The sequence below is a fragment of the Falco punctatus genome (genome assembly GCF_963210335.1).
Source record: "Falco punctatus genome assembly, chromosome: 10".
Classification (NCBI taxonomy): domain Eukaryota; kingdom Metazoa; phylum Chordata; class Aves; order Falconiformes; family Falconidae; genus Falco; species Falco punctatus.
Genome location: NC_137590.1, coordinates 38,758,619 through 38,776,267, shown reverse-complemented (window position 1 = coordinate 38,776,267; position 17,649 = coordinate 38,758,619). Strand labels below are relative to the sequence as shown.

The window sequence follows — 17,649 nt, the reverse complement described above, 5'->3', positions numbered from 1 at the left end:
CCTCTCCTGTTTCTGACTATATAGGAGATGGGGAAGGCAGGACACGGGACACACTTGCAGGAAAAGCTGCAAGGCAGTTTAAGGAAAAAAAAAAAATAATGCTGGAAGGCAATGAGCTCCACTGCACGGTTACAGCTGCAGTTCCTCAGTTACCAAACATGTATGAGTGAGCCATTACATGCAAATAAAAATCAAGAGGCCAGTTTCACCCATTAAGTCTTCAAGCTTAATTCTCTGGGATTTCACAGCTATTTGCAGATACTGTAGTGGTGGGCACATTACAATTAATTGTTTGAATTTGGCTGGAGCTTACTGGCATGTTCTGCTCTGCATTAGGCGGACAATAGCTCCCAGTGGTAGGCACTGGCAGAAGTAAGGGATCACTAAACAGTGAAAAGGGCTTAGAAATATTGAGGGAGAATATTTAAAAAGAGAATAAACTGTTCAATTTGGGCTGTTTCTTCTTGGTTAGTGGTTTTTTTCATCCCTCTAGAGAAAGAAATTTAAATGACTGAAGACTGGGCCTTTTTGTACTAAGTGACACAGGAGCACAAGTTCCTCAGAAGTTGGCTGACGTACCTTTAAACATCTATTAGAGATGTCAGTGTGAGTGGCAGCATTTCTGTGCAGATTCAGAAAAAAAGAGAGGCTGGGCAAGGAGGATATGAGGAGAGGGAGTCCAGCCATTATATGAGTAAGTGGTGGCTTGATACAGCAGAGTGCAGAGTAAGGGAGGCAGGGATAGAGAGAGTATTGAAAGGAAGGCTACGGACAATGAAAGGAAGGCAGGAAAAAGATACAAAAATGGGGAATAATGTGGCTTATGCACTAAGTGAAAAAAATGAGTTTTAGCAGCTGAACTGTGTATAGAATCAGGCAGTGTCAGTAACCCATTCTGGCTTTTCTGATGGGCAAGCTTTGCACCACGGGAGGTTTAACCTGGTTTGGGACTAATGATCCAGTGGTTCAGATCTCCTTTCTCATTATGGATTGGATGGTTCACCTCAGCGGGGCCCAGCATTCCACAGTTAAATGCTCATGCCTTATGATGACAAGGATTCATTTAAATGAATTTTTACAGAAAGGGCACCCCATGAAACAAGCTGCCACAGCAGAAAAGGGTACCCGCAGTGCCATACTTGGTACTGTCCTCTGAAGAGCAATGCAAGACTGCAAAGATCCCAGCCTTGCTACCCCTGAGCTAGCAGAGCCTGAGTCAGACAGCAGCTGCCCAGGGCTGCCTCCCAGCAGTAGGGTGGGCAAGATCAGCCAACATCTGTTCCCCTTTAATCTCTTGTTCCTTTACGTTTTGCTGTAGCACTTTTGTGTGTAATGAAATGAATTGCATGCTCTGGCACATCCCCAGCCACTCTCCTGGACAGTGGTTCCTCCGGCACGCAGTGCTGCTGGGAGTGAAGAGCTCTCGGAGGCTGGGATGCGTCAGGAGACAGCGCAGGCTACAGACTCAAGTGTGTTCATGATGGCCCAGCTCCTCCTGCCCCACCAGATCCAGCAGGAGTCCTAGGGCTTACCAGACCCCGTGAGGAAGAGGCTGAACTGTGTAAGTCAGCTCCCCTTCATGTCACGGCTTCCAGCTGTTTTGATTACAAGGGGTTTGTGTCAGGACAACCTCCAGGGCTTCCTTTCACTCACACCCCATTATGCAGTTAGTGTCTGCGCCTGCAGGGTCTGCTCGCCTGGAGCTACTGACACTTTTAACCTCAGGCTTATGCATTGAACTGAACATACTCAGTTGTGTTAGGAGAAATGGAAAGAGGGGAATAATATACTAACAGTCTTCCACAAAGGTCTTGCTTCCACCGCTACCTCCAGAAGTTCACTGTGACCCTGGGAAGGGAGCCAAAGACATTCTCCCGCTGAGAAAAGCAGTCACGGATACTCTGTGGTGTCTTTCTCCATTTAACCCCCTGCTGAAGGAACTCACAAAGCAGCATCCAGGGCAGCAGCCTGGAGTGTGAAGGCTTGTGATACAAAGGATTTAGACAGACTTCAGGAGGGGAGGTGCTTTTCTCTGCAAAGAATGCATGAAACTCTAGATAACTTCCTTCTGCCTTGGTGGTTGATGGTGTCCTGCAACTCCTGCAGGTCAGGAAGCATAGGAGGATAGTATTAACTGTCTTCCACCTCTGGGCCTTTCAAAACATGAGGGCCAGGATCCATGCAAATGCCTGTCATCCAGGAAATCACCAGCCAGAGGAACGCACACAGAACTGAACTTAGCTGAAGCAGTGAGGCACCAGCTTCTGCACGACAGCGTGCCGCACTCAGAAGCAGTAATAATGGCAATATTGCGCATGGAAGAGCAGTTCAGATGGAAAAGGGATGTCAGGAATACACAATGGGACAGATAATGGAGGCTAGCAACCCCAGAGCAGCTCCAAAGGATTGTGAAATGACCCTTTTCCATGTCCAGCTGTAAGACAAACTGGCTGGATCTATATTCCCAAAACTCAGAGCAAGGGAGGATGAATGAAGCATGAGGCCTCCAAGCCTAAGAGGAAATCTGCTCTTTCAGATTTCCTAGACCAACATAATTTCACACTGGCAAGTGTCTTTGCTTTGGTGGACGCATTCTCCTCCTCTTGAAGTCAAAAAGGGGTAGTGTGGGACAACAGCACTCTGCAGCTAAAGTAAAAGAGTGAAAAAACACCTGGAAAGCTGTGCTGCTGCCCTCCTGTGCTGATTCTGGCTGGGATAGGGTTAATTTTCTTCATAGTAGCTAGCATGGGCTATGTTTTGTATTTGTGCTGAAAACGGTGTTGACAATACAGAGGTGTGTTCGTTTATGCTGAGCAGGGCGTACACAGCGTCGGGGGCTGTTCCGCTCCTCACACTGCTCCACCAGCGAGCAGGCTGGGAGTGCACAAGAAGCTGGGGGGGGACGCAGGCAGGACAGTTGACCCCAACTGGCCAAAGGGATACTCCATACCGTGTGACATCATGCTCAGCATGTAAAGCTGGGGGAAGAAGAAGGAAGGGGGGATGTTTGGAGTTATGGCATTTATCTTCCTGAGTACCCGTTACGGGTGATGGAGCCCAGCTTTCCTGGGGATGGCCGAACACCTGCCTGCGATGGGAACTGGTGAATGAATTCCTTGGTTTGCTTTGCCTGCGTGTGTGGCTTTTGCTTCACCTGTTAAGCTGTCTTTATATCAGGCCACGAGTTTTCTCACTTTTACTCTTCCAGTTCTCTCTCCCATCCTGATGCCGGGAGAGTGAGCGAGCAGCTGTGTGGGGCTGAGCTGCCAGCAGAGGTTAAACCACGGCACCTGCTCATGCGTCCAAGAGGCAGGAGCCAGCAATGGCCGTGACCTGTTGGTGATGCACCAGTGGATATTTGGACACCTTTTCCTGTCCCCATCTCTGTGCTAGAGGGAGGATTCTGGACTTTCTCACACCTCCTCCCTCAGGGTCTGTGCAGCGGGGGGGGTTGTTATGGCTGGGGAGCACATACAGGTGTGGAAGCTATTGCTGTTCCACAGGTCGTTGTTCAAGGACGCGATCCTTTTTTTTCTTTCAGCCTCACAACAGCTTTATTTTCCAGAAGCCAGTGAAAACAGGATATGATGAAATCAAACGAACCTCACTGACTGCTTCTCCCAGGAAAACAGCCTATGGGCAAGGACCCTACAAAGCCAGGAAGGAACTGCCAGGAAAAAACAAAACAGTCTCCTAGCAGTGACTTCCCCTCCAGCTAGGGAAGCCTCTGCCATGCCTTCCATAACAAAATAGTTTGTATCTCCCTCTTCATGTCACTGCACAGGTCAGGTACTTGAATGCATTGCCAGATACCCTTTGTATGTTGCTTTGCAACAGTGGAACCTATGAGTAGAAGATACTAGAAACCAACACGGAGCCATAAGCACTTCAGTACTGGTCTCCTTTCCCCTTCTCATCCTCAACTCAGACATACCCCGTTTGGGAGCCTGCAGAGGGTGCTGGTAAAGAACAGATAGGGCTTTATGTTGCCACAAAAGCCATGAGTTAGTGCCCTCTATTGGAAAATCACTTTTTTTTTTTTCCTAACATCTTCTCACTTTGCAGGATAGGGACCTGTCTTACGGGTTTATGTGCTCCGCCGGCTCCCAGCTGCTGTGCCATGGAGGCAGGAAAGCCTTTGAGGCACAGAGCTGCCCGCACCAACTACCCAGAAGACAGAAAGAGAAATTTGTCCTCTTTCCTGGGAACCAGTGGTTCTCAAAACAAATGAACACTCGCTTGGTTTGCTTTTGCTTAAACAGAGATCCAGGCTTGAATCAGAATTAGTCAAAGCAAAAGCTGTTTGCTCTTTGATCATTAATCTTTAACAGGAACCTGAAAACAGTGGATGGTAGAGATAATGCTCTAGCAGAGATGGTGCATTAGTCTGCCTCCAGGGTCTGAGATAGGCTGATGTATTTGAGTGTTAACTCCTCGATCTCAGGGAAAAATATTGCTGCAGACTGTAGGAAAAGGATCTGGTTAGCCATATTTACAAATAAGCCTTCTAAGAGGAGACAATAGATTTGCCAATCTTTTTTTTTTTTTTTTTAAAGGCCTGTCATCATTGGTGCAGTTCAGTCCTATAATGGGACTGTTAGAAGAATTAGGATTTTCTTTCTTAAGTAGGGGATCTGTGAAGGGAAGGAGGAGTTGCTGTCTTTTATTGCTTTCCGTTTGGAGTAGTTACTTGCGCTTGGTTTGCTTCCCAAATTTTCAGGCTCCATCACACTTAGGGCATGCCTACCACAGCATCAGCGTTTAACTGCAGCGTAGCAACTGTATTTAAACTCTTAACAAGGATGAAGTAACAGCAAGACAGACTTCAGGAAGGCCAGTCAAGTCTAGTCAGGGGCTTGAGCAAGCTTGTTAGACCACGCTGCAGCTGGCATCCCAATGACTTGGAGCTCGATGAGTCTGCTGGTGTAGCATTCCCTTCTCCAATTGCATTTTAAATAAGAAACATCTTGTGGATCCTTCTGCAAAGTCCTGATGTATAACAGGGCACTCCACATGCTGGACAGGTCCAGAACTGCTCCTTTTCCAGGGCTCTCCAGTGGCCCCAGATCACCCTGAAGTTTTTGGCTCTGTGCTTTTTAAGCAAATGAAACCCAAACCCACGCAGGGAGCTCTGCACAAAAAGCTCATTTTCATGCTGGCATGTTCCAGGGCCTGGTGTGGTCCCATCACTGGCTAAAGGAGGTAGATGGAGGGACAGAAAGGGAAGAAAAGGAGAGCCTGATATGGGGAGGTTTGAATTTGAGTGCCAGGTGGGTGATTGACAGCTGGCAGAGGGAAAAGTAGGGGAAGAGATGTCTCTCAGCTATACCAGTGTCCCTCAGACCTCACCAGCAAGGGATACTGAGAGGGGAACAGAGCAGGAAAGCTGGTGCGGTAAGAGTTAGTAACTGCAAAACCTGCACAAAAACACCCACTTGGTGCCACAAGGGAGAAGGATATGGCAGAAGTACGGGCTGGGCTTGGACGAGCAGACAGGAGGTGCCACCCCTGTACTGCCCTGGTTTGTCACACTTGCTTTACTGAGCACTGCTAACCTGGGCAGGCTGGCACCTCCTACCAAATGATGGGTCATGCCTCTGTCTTAGCACCATTTCCTCGCGTTGTGCTTACAGGAACACCCAGAGCCTCCCCTCCCCCTGAACACCGCGTTAAGCTTTTCCCTTCCCGAGCAAAGAACGGATACTAACCTATGCCCAAGTGCCACAGCTTTAGCTCTGCAGCTTAGCTCTGCCTTCAGCCCTGGCACAGCATGATCCTGCCGACTATGTATGTTCTCAGGTTGCTAAAGCCGCTCTTTGAAGAGGCTCAGGCAGCACCAGGGCTTGCAGTGTCACAGCTCTGCTAGCTTGCCCAGTGCATCCAGCTCACCCTGCCTTATCCCTCTCAGCCCCTTGCTGTGACTCCTTGTGCCTCCCTCCCACCTGGTCAGGCAGCTGGGGAGGGCTGCTTGCCCCGAGGAGGGACCAGGCTGGACGACTTCCATCATGGCCATCCTGTGGACCATTGGAGGTGCTCAGCTGTGTGCACGCTGCACAGTGCCCAGTTCCCAGTCCCCTTGGGTCCCTCCAGCAAAGCCCTTCCAGCCCACAGCTTGCTCCTGGTTCACCTGGACACCTCATCAGCCACTGCCATGAGGCTCTGCCAGTGTTGTGCTATGGTACACAAACCCATGCAGTGAAGAAGCCAAACCTGGACTGCAGGGCAGGCAGGACTTCTCTGTCTCCTCTCTAGACCTCTCTGCACACGTAGGTGGCATTTCACATCGATACTATAAATTCAGCGCTCCCTTCCACTCCGTCTTCTAAGCACCAGCTCAGCGTTTGCACAGGGCAGGATGCCTCCACTACCCTCTCCACCAGAAAAATAATTGTCCAGAATCAGAGCATATGGTGATGTGTCCCACTGGCTGCCTCCAACCACTGTCATGCCTGATCAAGGGCCCCAACACCTGCCTCCTTGGAAAGGCATGAGAAGGTGAAGTATCCCTGTCCTGAAATCAGTATTGCTCTAGAGCACCCCCACAAATACGTCGCAGGCTGGCAAAGAAGAAAGATCCTTCTTGGGGCCATATGTATTTTGAAAATTGTGGATGGGGGAGAACAGCTTGGATTTCTTGGGACTTTCTTGAAGGAATGACTTCTCTTTTGTAAATCATTTCTTACTTCGTGGTATCCCTATCTTCCTGCCCACCCAACAGTGGTCTGCTTTACTCACTAGTCATCTCCTGACTGTCACGTAGGCTGTGAGCTGATCTCCATGAGCAAGGGTCTGTGCTCCTGGCCCGCACTGTCCTCACCCTGATCTTTCATTAGAGAGTCAGAATATGAATACTTCCAATTCACAACCCAGTATCTCACCCGTAGGAAAAATGTAAGAGGAAGAGCAGGCACATTTTCCTTGCCTCATTTCCACCAGTTACTGGTATTTCTATCTCCCTTTATTACGCTACATAATTTCTCTTCACTCTTCAAACATTTGAAGGCCAGGATCCTGCTCCTAGTCAGTCATCCCTTAGGCAAACTAGATTTTGCTTTTGTAACGTTTTTTCTGCATAGTAGCTCCAGCCTCCTAATCATCTTTGTTGCTGTTCTTTGAGCTGTTTCCCAGTCATCACAATTTTTCTGGTAATGGGGTCACTCAAAGTGAGCGCAATATTCCAGGCACAGGAACCCTGTGTGTCCCGTTGCGTCTGTGATGTTGCCCTCAGGTGGTTACTCCAGAGAGAAGATGCAGCTTTAAAGAAACCATCCAGTGTCTTCAGGACAGAGATTTGCAACCGCATGAGAGCTGTGGAATGGATAACTCTGCACTCTTTTAAGTGATGCCTTTGTGCCAGAAACCAGGATTACACTGGCTTTTTCTGGCTCTCCATCCTGAGCTCTAACTCTCCGTGTTTAAAGTGTATTTCACCATGTGGATGCTGCTGTGCTTAAAGAGCAGCAGGAATAATCTCAGCTTCAGTGAGCCACACAAACCTGAATGGAAATCCTAAAACAAGAGGCACAAGAACTGACGGATTTTCACCATCACCAACTTTATTAATACTAATTTTATGATTACAGCTACTTGCCTTGGTGACATTTTTCAGCAATTCTTTTTATCTCAGAATTCTATGCATCATAAAATTACATTTCCTTTCTTTATTACATCAGGTGTTGTGTAACTCCCAGATTATAATCCATGTCAAGTCATGAAGGGTGTTCAGCAGGTGACAAGAGACTTTATTAAAGGTCAAATTAGATATTCATTATGTTAGTCTCTCCCCTGACTCAACTCTTCATAAAGCTAAACTGTCCTGCTCACTCATTCCTTTCTCCTGTTACAGCCTCCACTGTCCCAGTGATTATGGTGCCAGGTTTTTTTCTGCCTTTTCTATTCCTCTCTGCCCTTTTGTTATGGAAGTGACCCTACTTAACACTGATTTCAAAGTGGGGATGCATAGCTGATTTATTTTGGAATTGTTACGGTGATATATACATTCCTGGCCTATTTAATACACGACATCTTATTTTGGCTTTGCTTTGCTCTGCACTGAGTTTTCTCTCTCAGCACTGTGCTGTCCACAGAGGTGCCTGGAGTTTTTCCCTGAAATCAGCTCTAACTCAGAATATTTCATTTAAATATTAGGTCAGTGAAATATTTTTTCCAGCTTCCCTTAACTTATATTGGCACACAGAGAGCTCCATCTGCAATCACTTTGTGCCACTTACCCAACTTTTGGTTCATTCCTGCTCCCACTGAAGGCAAATGCCAAAACATGAATTAGATTTCAGAGCAGCAGCCTTTACTAGGGGCTTTTGAAGTTTTTCCCAGTCGTTCTCTATCTTACATAGATTTGGCTGCCTCACTAAACACTTCATCCTCTGGATGTGGTGCAAAAGCAAGCGGTGGTCTCGTCAATGGCGCTGAAGATTTCACCATTAAAACCAAATGAGCTGGACTCGATCATTCTGGGCTACCATATGTCTCAGCACTGATCATGGGGGATGTTCCTTCTGTGAGCCTTGCAACTCCTCTCACTGCAACACTGCTAAAAAATAGGTGCTTTCTCCTATGTTTTCTTTCACAACTTCATTTTTGTTCCTTGCTTCCTGCAGAACCAGTGCTGGTGCAATCACTGGGTATGTCTATAGATGTGTCCTCTCGGTAACTTTTTGATCTGTTTGCTGATTTCACCAACTTCGGCAAGCAGACATTTCAAAATTAGTTCTGAAAGGTGTTTCTACACATTTCATGAAAAGTGATTTCTTTGGAAGTGCAGGAGTGATTTTATAAACATACCTAAAGGAAACAAAATCTTAGAACAATTCAATTGTTAGAAAGTTTTTGTGTTTGTACTTGCAAAATACAAATTCTTTGTATTTGCAAATAGTAGCTGTATTTTGCAAATACATGTAGGAAACAAGGCTTCATTAGTTACACTGCTTGTGGAACTGCTTATTAATCTTAGGCAAGGATTAATCCTGCAGCTGTTGCTGCCCAGTTTTCTTAACAGCCACTTGCAAAGGGCTTTATCCTTGTACCTTTGGGAAGGGCCAGTCAGTTACATATCTGGGATTTTGCTTAGAGAAGTCTTTCCAAGAATGCTGAAAAGCTGGAGGAGAAAAAAAAATTACACTTACAGATTCGTTGATAGAATCTTGTTTACCATATTCAGACCAATATCTTAAAATACAATACCTAATTATTTTCCCAATTGTATTTGTGGGTCCTGATATAATGCTCAAGGTCCATAGTGCTGCTTTCTTTAGGTGAGATATCTGCAGTGCTGTTATTACATTATACTCAAACGTCCCTCGTTTTCCAGACTAGATGTTTTTAATGAAAAATGAAAATCATATCCTTATGTCAGAAGTTCAGCTGATTCAGTCTTCATTCTCTTAATGCCTCTGGACCTGATGAGTCTCCTCATATTACTGTTGTTGTTGTTATACAATGTAGGCATAACAACTAATAATGGACAGTAGGAAAAACCATAGAGAAATAAATAATTTGGGAAGAAGGCCACAAATACTTCCAAACAGCTAACACAGTTCCCCAAAAGGGAGGTAATAACGCACAGGATCATTGCAGAAAACTCTCCAAAATTTCCAGTGAACTGAATACATCATGAGACCAACGTCTCAAAAACAGATCTCTTCTTGCATGTTTCTTCAGGCCTGCAAAGGGGAGCTCACACACTCCAGCAGCCCTTCAGCTGCCTGCCATACCGACTGTGGGAGCTCCGTGAGCGCCTAATGCTCAGCTGATGGCACTGCAAAACCCATGCTTAGATTTGGGCTTCTCCTTTTCCCTCCGAAGCCCTTCGTTGTAAGAGCTAGTTTCAGGAAGGTGGCTGTGCAGAGCTCCAGCAGAGCGGTGGGACAGAGACAACCCGCCCCACTCTGCAACACAGCTACCCCTCACAGCCACTGAGCACTCATGCCCACCGAAAGCAAGAACAGGAGTTTTCCAGGGTAAGGATGGAGAAAAGCAGCTTGGGATCTGGCCTGTCGTAATAGCTGCTGTTACAGGATCCTCAGCAGCAATCATTGTTATTGAGAAGGATGGAGATCGTTCTCTAGCATTTCTTTCTGCCTCAGCCAAATACTTGCTGTTAACTGCTTTTTTAGAGATTTTTTGTTAAACTAAATACATCATTGAGTATAGACCCTCTACACATACTAATTTATATGCAGCCCTTTGTTGAAGATAAGGCCTTTGTTTCTGCCACCAATGCTTCTTCACTACATTAATGACAAATCACCCAGCATATTCTTTTCCATAAGACATTTATATCTATATTGTCCTACAAATCTTAAGACTAGTCCCTCTCTCAAGTACCTTTGGTCAGCTGCATCCTTTTTTAAAAAAAATGATTCTTGCTTTCTTTGCAAGATGATAATTTTACATGGCTTGGAGCAATGGTTGCAGGAGATACGCAATGCAATCCTAAGATTGTAAAACAACAAAAATGGGATAACTGAGCAGAATTGAAAGTTATATCTGTACTGATTGTATGCAGTTCCCTTCTGTATAAGAAATTCCTCACGTCTGCTGGGCACCTGGGTTAGCTAAGCCAAGCCTGCAAGCCTCCACCACACTCACCTACCAAAACTTCACAGTGTGTCCAAGCCCAAAAGGGCTATCCTTCACATTACGTTCCAGGATTAACACTCCTAGCACGCAGCACAGCAGTACTCATATCCTAGAGCACAGAAAGGTCTTGTACACCCGCCTTTCAGTCCATGGCCTGGCACACATGCGGGAGCTATCACATGTTGTGCATCCAGGCTCTGAGCACAAGCTTCCAGAGCCTGCTGCCTGCCTCCCATCACCAATATCCCCAAGATTATCCCTGGGGTATCAGTGACCTAAATACACTGGTTTGGATTTGAAAGTTGCTTTTGTTTTTAATGTTGCTGAGTCTCTAAAACCAGCACGCGTAACAAACTGCCTATTTCCAAGCAGTGGTTGTGTAATTTTGCTCCCCACCCCCAGAGATGTTGCCTGCCATTCATTTAATGGGCTCAGTTTCACTGGGAAGTGCCTGGAGGAACCTCTTAGCTCCCTAATTAGCAACAGAAGGGGCCAGTCCTTGCCGGAGGTAGCAGTGAAACATTTGTGAGGTCTTCCGACAATAAGGGAGACAGAGAAGGGGCCATTTCCAGCTGGGAAAACAGTAACTTCTCTTCAGCATACAGTGCAGAGCAGAGGACTAAAGAGATGTTAGGGGGAAGGTATATTCAGCAATGAGAATGGGCTTTCTGCGCAAGAAAGGAGCATTTGTGGAGGGGGAGGAAGAGGTTGGAGAGATTGTCCTGGGCTCTCCCAAGCTGTTCATTGCTCCTGCAATCCGACTTTTATGTAATATACCATGGAGCAGCACAGAGGCCTCATGGACTGGCTACCGGTGAGGGCAGGAGCAAGGTGTTGCTGCCGTCTGCTCTCAGATGTTTGAGCTGGCTCTTTTTAGTAAGATTGAGGAACTAACAGCTTGGAGGTGCTTAGGAGCTCAGTGTTTCCTCCAGGGACGTGATCACTGAGGCTGAGCACAGAGCCTGCCATTCAGTGCCAGAGTCGACTTTGGTACCAAACAAATCTCCCACCAACCAGCTGAATGTCCTGAGACCTCACTGGAAAGGTGAAAACTTTGCTTGTCCATTGCAAGTAGGGCGATGTGCTGGGGGCTTTCCCTTAACCCCAAGGACACAGCCACACGTGGTAAGATCTCCAGTTTTCCCCATCTAATCCCATCTCTGGGCATGGCTTTTTTCATACAATACCAGTTGGAAAGAGTTGCATGTGCATGGACAGTCCCAGCTTGGACCTGTTGGACCATGGGGACCATTTTCCTTCAGGAGTCATGCAGGGAAATACAGCGTTCAGTGTCTTTGGCCTGTAGGAGCAAAGATCCGGCATAACACATGAAATCCTTGTTAGCCTTAGGACCTTCCTTAAAAGCAAAGGAAGAACATAACGTTCAAATTCGGGAACCTGGAAGAGCACAGGAGAGATCTGAAGCTTCCAGTTGTCCTGCCCTGCAACATCACTGGCCAGCAGCTCACTGGTAGTGGCCACCAACCAGAAAAAAAAGAAGAGAGCTGGTCCCTGGTATAAGTCAGGAGACCATATTCACAAAGATCCCCTGTTAATGAGCACCATTTGCTTTCTAGTAATGCTTAAGACAGTGAACCTGATCTTGTGCATGCAAAAGGAAAATTACACAGCAATGCCTTCATGCTGTAAGATGATGGCTTGATGATCTTAAAAGGTCTTTTCCAACCTCAACAATTCCATGAATCTATGATTCTGTGAAGGGCAGTGCATTACAGTTGGGGCCATAAATCCCAGCAAGAGCCTTGCAACGGCTCCAAAGGTCAGAATAATCATTTCCAAGTTGCCACAGCATCTCAAGCTATAAAAGAGCTGCGTTCAAAGGTTTTGTGCTCCATTCTTACCCCTGTTCAATAGCCCATTTCATAATGAGAAGTCACCAGCTTTCCTCCCTGTGTTTCAGGTTTCAGTATTAATGGCATTGATGAGGCTTGGATTGTGATTACGTGAAACTGGCAACGAGAAACACATAAAGTCCAAAATAGAAAAAAGCCCAAATACACACAAAAAAAAGTGTTATTACTGGTGCTGCGAGCTCCTCTTTCCCACAAGAGGGCACCCAGTGTTTGCAGAACTACTGCTTGGCCTTTGGGTGCTTTCTCCAGCAGCAGGTCACACTGTACCAGCAGTAGCGAACGGGTCTGGGAGAGCTGGCAGGTTGTGTTGTGTTTGGCTCCTCCTGCTTGTATCCAGCTGTTAAACCAGCTGAAAAAATACATTACGGTAACATTTCCATGTCTGTATTTTCTATCATTGCTGCAGGGGTGATCCTGCAGATCAGTGACAAGAGCAAGAGAAAAGCATAGGAAACAAGCTTTCTGTTAGTATGTGATTTGTGCAATGGGAACATATGAAATCCCTTTATAAAATGATGCCTGTCGCACAGGGACTGTGGGAAGTTTAGACATTTGGAAGTTTAGACAGAGGTGCAATAGTGAGATTCAGTGTATCAAATTTTATTCTCTCTCCTTTTGGGTTGGTTTGTTTTTTTTTTTCCCATGCCAGAGTAGCAGCTGAACCAGCAAAAGCACAGCACTGGGACAGAGGCAGAATTTTTTCTAATAGTGCTCCGAAGGGGCTTTTTAAAAATGGGTTTGCTAAGACGTCTGTCATTAAGAATAAAGGATCCTGCCCCAATGCAGGGAGATGCTCTGAGACATTTTTGCAGGTCCTTTCCTGTGGGATTCCCCTTTCCATTTATGAGACATGCATCAAAATCTCGTGGGAGGCAGCCTTGCTGTCTCCAGCAAGCAGTTTCTGCCTGAATTTGTGCATTTTGGCCTCGAGAGGTTGTAAGAGAGGAGGGGAAAAACCCCTTGCTTTCCACTGCTGCTGCATCCCAGGACGGAATTTCCTCTGGGAACCCTTTGATCTCTGCTCACCAGCACTCACACAAAACTCCTGCACATCCCCTGCATTTCAGTAGATGGGATCCTGGCATCCCAGCTGTTCCAGATTTATCGGGGGTGAAGGTGGTGGTGAGGTGTTGCCTTTTAGCCCCAGGGTATTAGTGGCCTTGGTGTGTCACCTTGTATCTTAAGTAAAAGCCATTCTGACTTTCCCAAGCTTTTTATACAGAAAGCAGCAACTTCTGTCTTTTCTTTGTAGCTGTAACTAGCTCTGCTGGCTCTTCTCCCACATTCCTGGTATAGATAAATTCACTCACAGCTGTTTAAGCCAGTCCTTCCTCCACCAGCCTTTATGCTTTTTCCCAGTGCTAAGTAAGAAACAGAATTTCCTCGAGGTCTCTTTTGTCTACTGACGACATCACAGCCTGCAGTACCTCAACCTGGCTCTTTACAGGGTCCTCAGCTACCTTCCACATGGGTTGTAGTTCTTTCCCCTTGTTGCTAATAATTCTCTTGTCTGCTGACTATAGTCCCTCTGCAATCAGGGATATCATCTTCCAAGAGGCCTCAAAAGAGCTGGTTTTGTTTGGGAAATAGAACCTTAAAGCTAAGTAATCCCAGACGGATGTAACCAGAAATAGCTGTGGTGTAGCAATAAACTGAACTTTGACCAAATGAAGGATTTACAAGCTTTTCTTCCTGATGACTCTTTTTTGATGGCACAGTGGCTGCATATGAAGTCACGGTATGAGACCTAACCATCACAGAGCTCACTGGTGATGGTACTTCGCTTAGAGCGTTGCATGGAGATAGGAATCATTTTCTCTCACAGTAAGATGTAGTTATTCCTGGACTGAAGCACAGCAAGGACACAATTTAGGAAAGAGAAGCCTTTACCTAGTAAGATTTTACTAACCATGAAGGAAATGAAGTCTAAAAATGAGCTAAAACAAAGCATTGATTTCTGTGGAAAATGAAAAGCAACTTTTCCTTTTTTGTTTGGGCTGCTGCAGATCACAGGTGCACATGGAATAGAGCCACACGATGCACAGGTCAGAAGGGACACATGGAGGTCAGCTCATCGCAGCTTCTGCTCAGAGCAGGTTCAGGTAGATCAGGTTGCTCAGTGCCTTGTTCCTGTCAAATTTTGATTGCCTCTAAGGATGGAGATCCCACATCCTCTCTGGGCCCCTGTCCCAGTGTCTGAATACCTCCATGGTGAACTAATTTTTCCTCACATCTAACCAGAATTTCCCTTCTTGCAATTTGCGTCCATTGCCTTTTGTTCTTGGTCCATTTTTCCTACACTCTCCACTAGGTAGATGCAGACAGCAGTAAGACCCCACCCTTTGCCTTCTCTCCTCCAGGCTGAACAAGCCCAGGTCTCTCTGTCTCTCCTGGTACACCACATGGCTCCAGCCCCCCAGCAGCCTGGTGGCCCTGACCACCGAGGGTGGGCAGCCTCACTCCAGCCCTTCCTCTGCCAGCAAGGCCAGCACTGGACATGGCACTCCAGATGTGGCCCCACAAGTGCTGAAGAGAGCGAAGGATCACCTCGCTCAGCCTGCTGGCTAACACGCTTGCTATCTAGCCCTGTACGCACCGGCCTTTGCTGCACCTTGTTGACTCAGGCTCAGCTGAGGACCTCAGGCCAGGCTCTGCAGAGCTGCTTTCTATGCATCTGGCGTCCAGCCTGTGCTGATGCACGGAGCTGTTCCCTCCCCGTGCAGGACCTGGCATTTGTCTCTTGCTGAACTTGATTTGCAAGCGCACGTTTAGGCAATAGGTGGCACTGACGGTTGATGTAGCTTGCATTGTCACCAGGAGAGTGTCGCTGCGGAAGAGAAAGCCAGCAGAGGAGACACCTGGGTTGTTTCGCTGGGAGCTGTGGCTAGGCGAGGAGGAGCGGACATGTGGCAGGAGATGCTTCCAAACGCCTGGTGAGATCTCTTTGGCACAGGGAGGAGGGACTCTAAACAGGGGTCCCCAGGGTTGGGGCAGGAGAAAGGCCCGGTGGGGTCCACCAGGCCATCGGTGGGTGGGAGCATGCAGCTGAGCTTTCCTGAGCATGGGTAGGGAGGAGGTTTTATAAGACTGAGCCTTGTTCTGTGCCACTCAGAGAGCTGTTTCTGGGACATGCTTGCTTTGTTAGCAGTGCCGAGTTTGTGCTGTTGCCGTGCTAACTGGTTTCGTGCCTCTGACTCACTAAACTCCAGGATGTAAGTGCAGGGGGTTGTTATTACTTGTTGCATAAGCTACTCAGCCTCCAGGGAGGTGGAGGCTGACACTGTTTGCTCTTAGGAGCTCTTGGTCTTCTTTGTCTGGGAGTGGTTTCAGGAGATACTTCCTTAAAAATCACATAGACTGTCTCAGAGATCAATTACCCAATTGCCTTCACTACTGCTGGGGTGTCCAGTACAGGCACTGTGTTCTGCATCACAGGTAGCAGTGGGAAAGGGTACCAGGCAACAGGAAACACCCAGTGGATTTGGTTTTTCATGGAGTTTCCTGTCCTTTTTAATTTTTTTTTGTCTCAAGGCATCGTAATTATGACACCAAACAGCTCCCTCATCTAGCTGCAGAGTAACAAGACTTTCTCTGTTGCTTCTAACTTTTTGGTAGATTTTAGATTCTGCTTTTCTTGCAAGAGAATCTACCAGGCTAAAAGAGAACCAACGAGGATGTTTCCTTTTTCTTGCGGGCAGATGAGACCTAAAAGCTTGGTATCCAGTCAGGAGTAGCTGGAAGTAGCAAAGGTACAGCAGCTCACTGAACCTGAACAGGGAAGGGTCCCACAAGCTGCTCCTCATGCCAGCCCTGGGCAGGATGAGTACCACGTGGCTGGCAGCAGAGTAACCCTTGAGCTTGGAAGTCCCCTGCCAAGGCTGGGCACCTATCGCTACACAGCTGCCAAAATAAACTATTTACTTGGCTGAAGTAACACAGCCCTCTGTAGGATGAAACACCGCAAGGACACCTACCCAGTTGTTCAGTGCCTTTTATCTAAATTGTGCTGAAGGCGGGAATATTATGGTGACAAACTATCTAGCTAAAACACAGCCCAGAAACACTGTCTCTGTTGCCAGCCAGCTGAACAGCTTGTGATCCCATGGCTGCGCGGTAAATGGTGCTGGCAGGGGATGTTCCTTACACCATCCCCAAGGGATGGTACCATTCAGACAACACTATCAGACCAAGAATCTTTCCCACCCCACCCCCATTTTCTAGGGATGGCACCTTGTCCTGGATCAGGTAAGTGAAATAGCTGCTCTGTGCTGAGGAGTTCACTTTTTATTAGCACCTGGGCTGGGGCACAGCATAGTCCCTTCCATACCCTGTATGACAAAAAATCTTCATTCACAGTCTTCTTTGAGCCCCCTGCAATAGCCCCAGACAGCTCTGCTAATCCCCAAGGGAAGCTGGAGAGCTTGAGGCACAGGTCAGGGGGATGGGAAGGGACACTACATTTAGGACTGATTGCTGAAGGGTTTGAACGGTTTTAAAACATTGCTGTCTGTCTGTTAAATCCAGCTCTGGCGCCTTAGCTCCCACACCTCAAGAAAGTCTGAAACTTTGCTGTCTAGGTAAGAAAAAGAGGCACCAGACAGACAAGTTGAGACCTTTACCTATGGACAGCTATGGTGGAGGGCTAGCGTTGCCCTAAAAGATGACTGAATCTGTAGGGGAGCTATGTATGTAGCACAGTCAAGGGGCATGTCTAGCACATCCAGCTGTCTCCAGCAGCTGAAAACTCTTGTCTCTGCTCCTCAGCCCACTCTGTGCAGTTTTTATTCCTGAAGCTGTCCAGGTGCTACTATCCCATTCACTTCAGTACCTGCCTTAAAACAGATAGATCCAGATCCTACTGATCCTTGTCTCCCAGGGCACACCTGGTTCATAAGGAGAGGGACAGAGCAGCCTTGTGATTAACAAGTCCTGATCAGCAAAGGCTTAAGGTCCCTAAGAAACACTGGTAGATGTAACCCTGCCACAAATCCTGCCTGCGATCTTCAAAAATAACAGAAACACCCAGCCCCTGCTGACTGCATGGGGTTTGTTACTCACGTCCAACCAATGTGACTACAAGCCTCAGCATAGTCCCTTTACCCTTGACACTTCTGTTGGGCGCAAACAATTTTATGCCTCCCCAGGTCATTCAAATGTTCTCAGAGGAATGCAGTCC

At 47.1% G+C, this 17,649-nt stretch overlaps 1 long non-coding RNA gene across 1 annotated transcript in view; it reads right to left on the bottom strand.

The window, feature by feature from the left end:
- The window catches only part of LOC308070997, a 37,569-nt gene extending 21,912 nt beyond the window's left edge, over nucleotides 1–15,657 (bottom strand). The window contains exon 1 of the long non-coding RNA XR_013930963.1: nucleotides 14,705–15,657. This is a non-coding gene — a long non-coding RNA (uncharacterized lncRNA). The remainder of the gene's footprint in view (nucleotides 1–14,704) is intronic.
- Between the last annotated feature and the right edge of the window lie 1,992 nt (nucleotides 15,658–17,649).